Consider the following 11,425-nt stretch of genomic DNA (forward strand, 5'->3'; position numbering starts at 1 on the left):
TACACCATTTACTGGCACTGGGTAGTTTTCTTCAGTGATGTGGTGTATCCCCCTCTCTTCAGCATGTAGCAATCCCTCGAATGAGGAGGCAATATTGCAACTTGAAGCTCTAAAATGGGAGAATTACCCAGCAGCAAGTGGAAAACGCTGAGTTTAGATCCAAGGGGGCTACCCCCACAGATGCAGTGGGGCTGGGGGCCACTCCAGTTGTCCCCAAGGTTGGGGATTTCTGCGTGCTTGGGAACAGGCAGGGGCATGGGGAAGCCCTCTGCTGAGAGAGCTGCCAGGGCCAGCTGAAACAAAACCAATTCAGCTATCCCTGGGTGTAGCGTAAGATGTGGATGCTGTTACAATTTCTATCTCTCGCTCTGCAGTTGTATTTTAAAGGACAGTTTAACTGAGTGACAGTACTTGGAGGCGAGGATAAATCAATGGCTCGTGCCTCAGGCTTTTTCTGTCATTGCAGATTGCGCCACAGCGGGTATAAATTCACAGTAGATTTTTTTTTTATCTGCATAGGTACGGTCCAGCATATTTCTTACAGATGTAAATGAAGAAGAATAAACAAGAAAAAGAAAAGAAAGCCAACTGCATCCTACGGTAAAGCAGTTTGCATTTTTGCTGAAAAAAAATGTTACCTGGCATCCCAATCCACATCTGTCCTCAACCAGAGCATTCTTGGGTTTGCTAATACTATTAATTTGCAAGTCTATCCTCCACAGTGTAATCAAAGATCTATCTGATTATCTCCCTTAGGGCACTAATACTGCATTTATAAATAAGTTTGAATCAGAACAGCTTCCCACACCGTGACGGCGTGGTGGAGCGGCGGTTCTAGTCCTGCCGTGTCAGCAGGTTGCAGCCCCTGTTTCCGAGCACAGAATGAGCACGTGCTTAACTTTTCTATATCCCAACACTCCTTTACACATAAACAGAGGCTAAAAATAGTCAGAAAATGGCACGTATTACGTGAAAATATCCCTTCAGTCATAGCTGTGCAAAGGGTCTCCTTGAGTCACCAAGTCTCAGCCAGGGGTACAGAAGGGTGGTCAGACTGCTGGGCCACAAAGTGCAATTTTAAACAGTAAGATATGTTAAACAATAGGATGCAACCTTAATCTTTGCTTTAAACACACAAATCTGTTTTTCACAAAGTATCCAACTCTTAATAATTACACATCTTATAAACTACATCATTCGTGGCTTTTATCCGTCTCAATTTAAATGGAAGGGTATAACAGTGATTTAGTGACAAACTGATGCTAATATTTCCTTCTAGCACTCAAAAGAATTGTTAAGGATACAGAATAAACAGGTGGGTTTTATCTAGCGCTAAGGTATGACTCATTAACATTTCAAGTCTAGTTCCTGCCTGTACGGTATAACGCTTTGCTTTGTAACGATCCATTAGTGACAAATTTTGATACTTTAATACAGTATTCCCTTCTTCATCAAATAATTATACAATTAGCTTCCCACGTAGTAAATTTCTTCTCCCTCCCATTTCCCAGCGGTGAGCCTGTGACAACAAGCACAGAGCTGAAAATATACATTTGTCTTTGCCGTTCGGTCCTTGAGAGGGGTCTACAGAGGAATAAGCATTAGCTTTTTAATTGGGAGGATTAGTTAGACAACTTTTACTTAAAATTTGTCTGGGAACCTTGGGGAGCCAACCAAACGCTGAGCGGGGTTATGTGGAAGCCCCTTTTTTTGTTGGCACAGCCCCCAGCAGCGTGCTGGGTGGCAGGGCTGGGAGGAAAACGGGATGGCTGTTCCCCACCCCACTGAAAAAAGATGAAATGCGTTACCTGATGGCTGAGTCTGAGGGCTCTCTGCAACCATAAATGGGATCCCTGACGTGATTTCACCAACTCTGCCTGTAGGATGTTGCTGGCTTTTTTTGGGAGAGCAGGCCTGGACCCCTTGGGCCAGACTGGCCAGCTCCCTCTAGATGTTGCAGTTGAACTCCTTCTTGCTTTTTCCATGATGGTTGTTTCAGCACTAGATTTCCATGCGACTCAGCAGACTTTTCTGTTTCCTAGGGATAATTCCTATATTCCACCCTGATTCCTGCCAGATCCTGCTTTGCCTAATCCTGCAAAGATTTAGGCTTGTTATTTCTTTCCATCCTAAAGTCGATGTATGCGATGAAGGAGGAGTTACAAAGCCATTGGGCACATGGCAAAGCCAGTCCCTGCCAAATCAAATCCACTTCACCCCTTCTTCGCTCCCTCTTCCCTGTGACACACTGCAAGAAATTTAAATCAATTAAACCCCTTTAGCGTTGTAGCGCTCTTCTGACGCAGCACCTTTTGCCCAGGGACGTGCAGATGGCTAATCCTGGTCATCAACTCATTAACACCCACCTTAAAATCTGTCCACAGAATCACATCTAGGTTGGAAAGGACCTTGAAGATCATCCAGTCCAACCGTTCACCTGGCACTGACCTTCCTTTCCTGCACCCGGTTTCATTATTTCAGTCCTCTTGATAGTTAGAAGCATTCCTCCATTTTCTGATGAAAATTCAGTCATAACTATATTGGAACATTTTTTTTCTTCTGGTACCACAAAATTCTCCTTTCACTTACATAGTCCTTCTCCTGCATTCTAGCTTTCATCAGAATTGCAGTGTCTTTTCTCTTAAACCAAGCTTGCTGCTTTCTGAAGTGATGCAGTTGGCATTTTGTGTCCAAGTTCATGCTCACTTCCCTTGAGCTTTGGCTACCAAAATAATTGCGCTGGGCTGAATATGAAAACATTACCTTTGTAAAATAACATCTCACCCTTTCTGTCGTTGGCGTTTGCCCTTTCTCCCTCTAGATAATGTCTGAATAGCAGATGCAAATAACTCACCCCTACACAGTGCAATCCTGGGGGGGTCCTGGGCTGCCCCCTCATCTCCTTCAGCATGACGTACACTTTGCATCGCTTTCAGCCTGTTCTTGAGACATCTCCTAATTCTTGTACTCCCCATTTTCTCGAGTCATTTTTAACGTTACAACAGATTGTACTCTTTGATGGAGCGTAGATAGATATCTTGCATTTTTTTTCTTGAAGGAAATGTTATCTTATCAAAGAAATATAAATTAATCTAGCATTATATCCCAGTTTCTGTTTAACCTTATGTATTTACTGGAGGACTGGTTATATCCCCATCCTTATTAGCCTTCCAACTCATCATCTTTCATGTAAGAACTCTTTTGCCTTTAAAACAATGCTTTCACTATCCTGCTAATTTAGGAAATGAAGCAGAAAAAAAATGGAGCACATACTGGCTGTGTCTACGAAGTTAAATAGTGCTCAGAGCATAGCCAGAGACACGGGAACTGTACTGGTCTATACTGGTGCTTTGGTAGAGCAATCCCTGGCACTTCTGCAGGCAGTTGCATCAGGCTGTTCCAGTCGGCAGGATAATAATGTGACTTAGAGTCCAGACACAGCCACCTACAACTTGCCTGGGTTTTATTTTACGTACAGCTAACAATTTGGACTCATCATGGTGAAACTAATTGGTATCGTAGCCCAAGTGCCAGCAACTGCAGCAAAAAACAAGTTAATTAGGCATTAGGTCATCTCTAACATTGCTCATTTCCAACTAGTTGCTTCTCTAGAGATGGCAGGATCTCTCATGCTGGAAAGAGTAAACTGTATCTACTCTAATTTCTGTTAAAAGCAATATCGTCTTCATCATCTCGACAATGAGGAGAAGCTGAGATTTGGGGTGCTGCACGCTGACCTGCGTGGCTTCCCATGCCAGCCAGGGTGGACTGCTGCTGACTCCTGGGAGAGAGAGAAGGATGGATGGGCACTGGGGTTGTAGATCCCACTCATCATCAATAGTCCCTGAGCTGAGCCATTTCAGAAGTCTTAGATTAAACTGATGAGTGAGGCAGGAGTGTGTGTAACCCCAGAAAAACACAGAGTTGGGGTATGGGGTGTAAGGGCTTAGTAGCAACAGCACGATTGAAATGCAGGTTGTAATCATGGCCTGGTGCTTGGAACTAGAGCATGAACTAAGGACCTCTTGAAGGTTTTGGGGTGGTCCAAACTGTTTTAAGACCCTAGACAGCAGGTGTTTCAAGTCTGCCCAGACTGGGAGGGTTATTTCTGTGCTAGGAATCTATCAACGCCTTAAAGGCTGAGCAATCCCTTGTCCTCTCGGAGGCCTGACAGAGTGCAGGAGGTCTCCTTCATGCAGGGCAAGAGATTTTCCAGAGTGTGATATTTCCACTCCATATTGGAGTTCAGCACACCTGTATATTTTGAAAAGGTTGAAATGATTTTGTAGTCTCAGAAATGTGTGGGGAGACTGCAGAGCCTTGGCCTCGTCCATGTCAGTGGGTGTCGGGGTGCCACGCTGCCCCTCCTTCTGGTGCCGTGTCTGTCCAGGACACCCCACCAGGTATCTGCACTTCTCACCTCTGGGATATAATCTGACAGACGGATACTTTGGGGGTCAGAGGCTAGCTAAATGCATCACTTACCATTCAGGTTTGACACTTACAACACTGTATTCTGGAAACAGTTAATAGCCAAGAGTACAATGATGACTTTCATAATTCAAAGTGACCCAAATCATTACGATATCTTACCTGTAGTCATCAATTTTCAGAGTAAGTTCCAACAGTTTTCTCCTGCTGGCTATAAAATAACCAAACAAAGGGTTTGCTAAAGGGGTGAGATATTTCATGCTTCTGAAATTCTCTCACACTCTTGAGATCCTGAAAATAATACGCACTGTCCATATTTCTCCCTGCAAATGGCAGCAGAAACTCATTAATTCTTCTCATAAAGAAATACAGGTAAAACTTATACTCACCCCTTCTGCCTTCTGCTCAGCAAGGTGATGTGATGTAGGAGGCTGGAATGACTCTTGAAATTCAAGATACACTTCATTGCATTTATATTTTACTGACACAACTAAAGTTGCTTAAATGAATTTCCTTTGCTGCTATGCCCACAGCAGTGCCAAGCCACTACCACTGAGATTTAGGTCTTCTGTGTCACATCTCTTAAGGCAAAGCAGTTCTGAGAGACCTGAATGTCTGTGTCTTGCCCAGAAGATATTTCTGGTAGGTATCAGTGGAAACAAAAAACAGGTACCTAGAAGCATAGAGTAAAATGAGTCTCCTTCATGCAGGGGAAGAGATTTTCCTGAGTGTAATAGTTTCACTCCATATTGGAGTTCAGCACACCTATATCTTTTGAAAAGGTTAAAATGATTTTGTAGTCTGAGAAATGAAACGGAAAAAATAAAAATTTAAAGAAAAGAAAAAAGAGAGAGAGAGAGAGAGAGAGAGAAGGAAAATAGAGCACTGGGAGTAAAGAAGAGGCAATGAAAAAACAATACCCCTAAGGCATCTGGCTGTGAAAAAAAAAAAAAATTAAGTCAGCCAAATGCTGATTAGTAGCTGTGGTACCAGGGTGATCCCATCAGGGATATAACAGCGGTTTGATCTTGATATATTTTTGTGTAAGAAAAATTATCCAGCAGCAAGGATGGAATTATTAGTGCAGTAAATATTTTGCTAAGTCCTCTTAATGAAAGATATTGGCAAACAACAGAGTGAAAAAAGCTCTGAAGTACAAATATGTAATGAGGACCTGACTCCTTCTGCCCCAAAACTGGAGGGAGGTGACGGCAGAGTCCAGAGGACTGTCAGTTTAAATGAGGCAGCAATGGCTTTGGCTGGCACCTCCAGGGCTTCAGAAAGACACTGTCAAGCTAATACACTGTTAATTAACTTTCCCTTTCCCTAGAGCATCTTAGCATCCAGCTGTTTTCAGCCGTACCTAGAAAATTTGCTTTAATTCCCTTTCCTGAGTTAAAATTTCAGTGTTGGGAGTGTTGAGGTGAGGGAGACACCCAGGATTTGTCTCCAGCACTGTAAGCATGGGTAGGTTGTTACAGAATTTCTGGGAATAGAAACTAGGAAAAAAGCTTTACCGATGTGTTTTTAACTGCATGCCTTGCAATGCACCGGAAAAAAATATTGCACCTGTAGGTAGCGTTTTAATGTGGAGCCAAGAATTATTTTGGACGTGCTTCATACCGTGTGTCCCAGGTGCACGAGGCAGCTGCACTGTGCTTGGTGCAGACACAGGGGTGGGAAATGGCCCCTAAAGGAGCTTGTGCTGTTCTGCAGTGATTCAAACAGAAGTCTAGTAACGCAAAAGACTTATATCCCTCTCGACGTTCTCTTTTTCTTTTCCTCAGCTATAATACTTTGAGGTTTTTTAACTGATGCTAAAGGCTTGTTTGGGGAGCAACCTTTTGGGAATCCAACTTTGTGAGATGAGTGCTGGAGGCTGAGCCCTTGTGGTTATGGGGATTCACGGTTTCACATTGTCTTTTCTGTTGGCAACTGTTTTGGGTTGGGTTTTGGTTTGTTTTTTTTTTTAAATATGTCACAAAAAGTGACATATTTGACATGGATTTTTAAGAAACAGTCCTGCTTTGTCCATGTTTTGGATAGGGTTCATCTCAACGGCTGAATTATGCTCATTGTTGAGACTGAGACAAGATGCTTGGGATTACCTCTACCCTCTAAATGTCTTGTTCCGGCGGTTTAATATATCTTCATGATGGGCAGTGTCAGGGAAGCTGAAATCTCATACTTTCCTGGTACCTGGTTGAGGATGACAGAGTGCTAAAGGATAACTTCACGTGACCTTCCAGAGGACAACCACACTCTCACCTCATTTTCAGAGATCGCTTGCTGGCTTTTACCTTCCAGAATCATTATTTTCTATCAAGGCGGCAGCTTCTCATTTTAAAACAAATATTGTCCTTGAAAACATCCCTTTGCCACTGATAAAATGATGCTTCATTGACTTATCTCCGTAAGCACATGTCAGCAATTGCTGTGGATAAATTACGTACATCAAAGACTTCTAATGACCATATTTGAGTAAAATTTGCATCCTGCATTTGTATCGTTAATTAAGCCCAACACCACCCTTCCACATATGTTGCTTTCCCTAATAGTCTGTGCTCTCTGCGAAGTATAAATTACTGCCCGTCTGCTCAGGTTCGGTTTGATACACAGGGTATAGCAACACCATCTAGTTTGCATTTACGTGTTCTAGGAGAGATCTTAAATTGCACATATTTTAAGTAAACACTGAAATATTAGATAAATTAGAGCTCAGCACAGCTCACTGTATCTATATATTGAAAAGCAGGAATATCTACACAAGTGCACTGTTTCTCAGAGAATATTATCCACTAGGGTTTATTTGTTTGTCCAGTCTCAGCATGCATCGCTGCCTGCGTGACCTGTTACGCTCTTGAAGATGTCTCACCAGTCTTACACCCCAATAGGCCAGTCTGTTTGCCTTTATTTAGGCTCTAGCAGAGGGGGGGCTCTTCAGGGTGCTCATTTTGATGATTTTGGGTTAGATCTGGCATGCTACAGCGCCGAGGAAGGAGAATCGAGCCCTGTGCACACAGCATGAGGTGCAGGAAGCACCTTCTGCACGCAGGGCACTGGCCAATCCCCTGCTCCATCCTCCAGAGACCATCTCACTGACAGAGCACGTAGGGGCACTCAGAGGGAGGAGGGTGATGAAGAAGTGTCCATCATCCCTTGGATAAAGAAAGCCGAGCCACAGCCAGGGGGTACAATTGTGTCCATTTCCCTGCAAATAAGCAGTGGGATAAAAAAAGCTGGGCTTGCAATAAATTTAAAATAAATAACTAAATAAAATGGGAGGAAGTGGACTTTACAGATCAGAAGTTTAAAATATACACACCTTGAAGTAAAATTTTTTATTACTAATATCATGCATCACACCTCATAACTTCATCTTTGCTCAGTGAAAGCCTTGCCCTCCAGCCTTAAACAATCTAAAGCACTGAAATAGTAAAACTTTTTAACTTTTTTTTTTTTTTTTTTTTTTTTTAATAACTTCACACTCTTAACAAAATCTTGGCCCTAGACCTTGCGGTTGTAACCTCCTAAGCAACGAGACAAGGCCCCCATGTCACTGTGCTCCAGCTGTCCTCCATCACCACCTCGGTCCTCGCCAGCAGCACCTGCGAGCAGTGACTCAGACACCAGAGAGTTATTCTCAGCTTTGCCTTCGCGACAGCTGGAAGTTTTCTTATAAATAAATGCTTTGCTACACACAGCAAAGCCAACCCCATTTACAAAGCTGCTTCCAGAACTGTATAACCAGAAGGTAATAAGAGCAGTTAATTAGAAAAGAAAAAAGCAAGCAAATTAAAGTGAGTGGAAATTGGCAGGCATCAGGAATAAGCCAAATTCTGAGCAAATTAAAGCAGAGTGGTACAAAGTATTTATAGAAACAAAAGTTGTTCCCAGTCTCTTTAGAGCAGGGGCCCGCACAAATTGTTATGCAACATCCAGCCAGGCAAAGATTTATCCTTAAAGCAATTGAACTCCGGAGTCAAATATATTTAAACTACCTCCACATCTTTTTGACACATACACAATGTAGCACAGGTTTAAAGAGGACCTGACAGATCACTAGTCCAATTATAGATTTACATTAAAATCTTCTCAGATCTGGATTAGTACATCTCACTTTTCTTTCGGAAGCATTTCATTTATTTTTTAGGCTTCCAGCGCTCTCAGAATTTTGGAATAAATGTTCAGAACCAAAAAGTCCTAAAAAGAGTGTCTCTGAGGTCAAACTTCAGCTGAGAAAGTCCTCTCAAAAATCTGCTAGCAGTGAATCCACCCATCCACTGGTAGCGGGGTCATAAAGTTTGTACTTCATCTTTCTTTTATTTAGAAAGCTCAACAGTGGCTTATTTTTGAAATTGTTTTATTTAACTAGCTGGTAAGGCCCGCAGGATTCACCTAATAATGTGTAACAAAGGTCTGCCCTAACCACAGTGCCAGCTGTGATCCATTCTCATTGTTTCCATCATAACCTGTGGCCCTCGAGCCAGAAGTTACATGAGCCTGTAACCACCTGCAAGGAGAACAGCTCTAATCACCATTTTTAACCCCAAATCTGACTTTGTCAATCAAGCAATAAGAGGTGCTAAATAGTCAGCTCTCCTGCTTCTTCATCAGCTCCTCAGCTGAAGCGATGCTAGCCATGGCACATGTTTGGTTCTTGGCTCCTAAGGTCCCTGGGAAGTAGTTTTCTGATGAAAACGGCTTATTTTAGGGTGGAAATCCTCACTGCAGCAGCCAGAACTGGAGGTCTTTGGCAGAAGAAAGATAAGTATATGTGTCTTATTGTATTTATATTGTCCCTCTTTCCCTATTTCAAGAGCTCTTTATTAGGGAGTGATGAGCAAAACAATAGCTGAGTGAGTCAATGCACGTTTCTGAATATTCAGTGTATGGTTCTTGGTATGGAATAAACAAGGAGTTATGCTTATTTCAACCCTTCATGAGTTTAGGACCATGACCCTAAAATACTCAGTGGTGTTAGGGGTTGGCTTGCTAGCACACTGTCTTACTGTGAATTATTGACTTCTCTCAAATCTTGACTTTGGGAATCATGTGATTGCGCAAGTTTATCTTCAACTCCTTTTTATATTGCAGAAACATTGGGATTATCAATAAAAGCTGCTCTGTGGCATAGGGAAAAAAATGCTATGAGCTGCTTATTGAAACCTCTCACTGTCTGTAAATTAATCTTGTCACTTATGAAGGCTTCTGGATTAGAAACCCTGTAGAGGCTGGTTTAGAAATATACTCCTCTGACTCCCAGTTCTCCTTCTGTTTTTCTATCTAGTGTTATCTCAATCTATAGTCCTGAGGTGAAAACCCACTGACACATGACTTCTTCAGTGCCCAGCCCTTTTTATGGAGGTTTAATTTATATTATTCTTGTGAGCATGAGAATTTTACTTTCTAGTAATATTTCAAAAGGCTTCAAAGGATAATTGTTGTTTTAGCAGCAGTTGTTGAATTTCTCAGCTTTATTTCCTAAATAATTTGAAAGCAGCAGTAGTAAATACTATCAGCTTGAAAGAGCATCAAGAAAATCTCTTCTTCTTATGCAGCACTTGAATGTTCTTGAAATCTGAATGCAGTGAGATAATGTGTATTGTTGGGGGTTTATGTGGATGTTTAAGTCCTGTTTTTCTGTGGTCTTTGCTTCAATAGCTGTAAGAGATGTGATGGAGAATTGAGATTGGAACCTGTTTCTGCTTCACAAGAGGTTTTAAGACACGCACACGGTCTGGATCCAGACCTGGGCTCTACTAAAGGGTGAAGACTTTTGGTTTTCAGCCCTCCATAGTTTCCTGTCCCATTGCAGGGGAAGGATTTGGGGCTCATGGACTCTTCAGTGGCCACCCCAACACACTAGGGAACGTTGGCTTCTGCCTTTTGGAGCTTCTGCCACCCATCCTGGTGTTTACTGACACCTTTTAGCTGTAACTCGCAGCCCACAGCTTTAGTGCGAAAGTGTTGTTTTGTGAGTGGCTCAAAAAGCCTTACTTCTTCTGGGTAACTGGAGGGGAACTGAATAGCTCTCTGCATACAGCATAACATGTTTGTATACAAGACGTGAAGATCACAGAGGGTTGTGCCTTCACTCTGGTATCCTCCTGAGCATCCTCATCCTCTTTGAGATGAGAAAATGGCTGTGCAGGTTTTGTCTGAAGAAAAATCCAGTACATGTGTGGTGCCTGCCCTTGTCTTACAAGGCGATGACGTGCTTGAAGACAAGTGCAAAGGCATCTTTGTAATGCTTAACCACATTTTTGGCAAGACGCAGTGATAAAATGTTAAATATTTAATGTTCCTCTGTTTCCCTGTGCTTTTTGTTGTATGTTTTATGGTTCTAATGTTGCTTATGAACTGCCTAGAATGCTATGGTAGCTCAGGACCATCAAAAATTAATTTCCTATTTTTTATTTATTATCGTAAAACCCTTTTCCAGCCCTTCTGTAACTATCTCCAGAAGGAAGTTGAAATTATTCTTTTCCCCTTGTTGGCTCGATATCTCAAAGCTAGACAGCTGTGAGGGGACGTTGTAGGAAGCTGCCCGCACCTCTCCCAGCGATGCACCCAGACTGTCAGCGTGGGACTTGATTTCAGGCTCTGAGTTTGCCCCACTGTGTAGGGGCAGCTTAATTTGCTCGCTGGGCTTTTAAGGAATTCTAATAATACTGCGGCTTACCCATGAGTAATTCTGTTGGGTGGTTTTCCACTGCTCTAGGAATAAATCAGGGTTGTAGTCTTTCTGAAAAAGTACTTCTGGGAGGAAGGATCTGAGTAGTGTGTGTATGGAATAATCAAATAATATATAATATAGCACCCATTGGGCTGTCGGAGTCTGGCTATAAAATGTTGAACTCCCTTAATTTCCACCAACTGCAAGGGAAGCCGATCTATCATTTGACAGCTTGTGGGGGTGAAGTGATGTGAAAAGATTGCTCTTCTGGTTTAAAAGGCAGTGCTAAAAGCTGATGTTGCAAGGGAGATGAAA

This window comes from Athene noctua, chromosome 5 (assembly GCF_965140245.1).
Source record: "Athene noctua chromosome 5, bAthNoc1.hap1.1, whole genome shotgun sequence".
Lineage (NCBI taxonomy): Eukaryota > Metazoa > Chordata > Aves > Strigiformes > Strigidae > Athene > Athene noctua.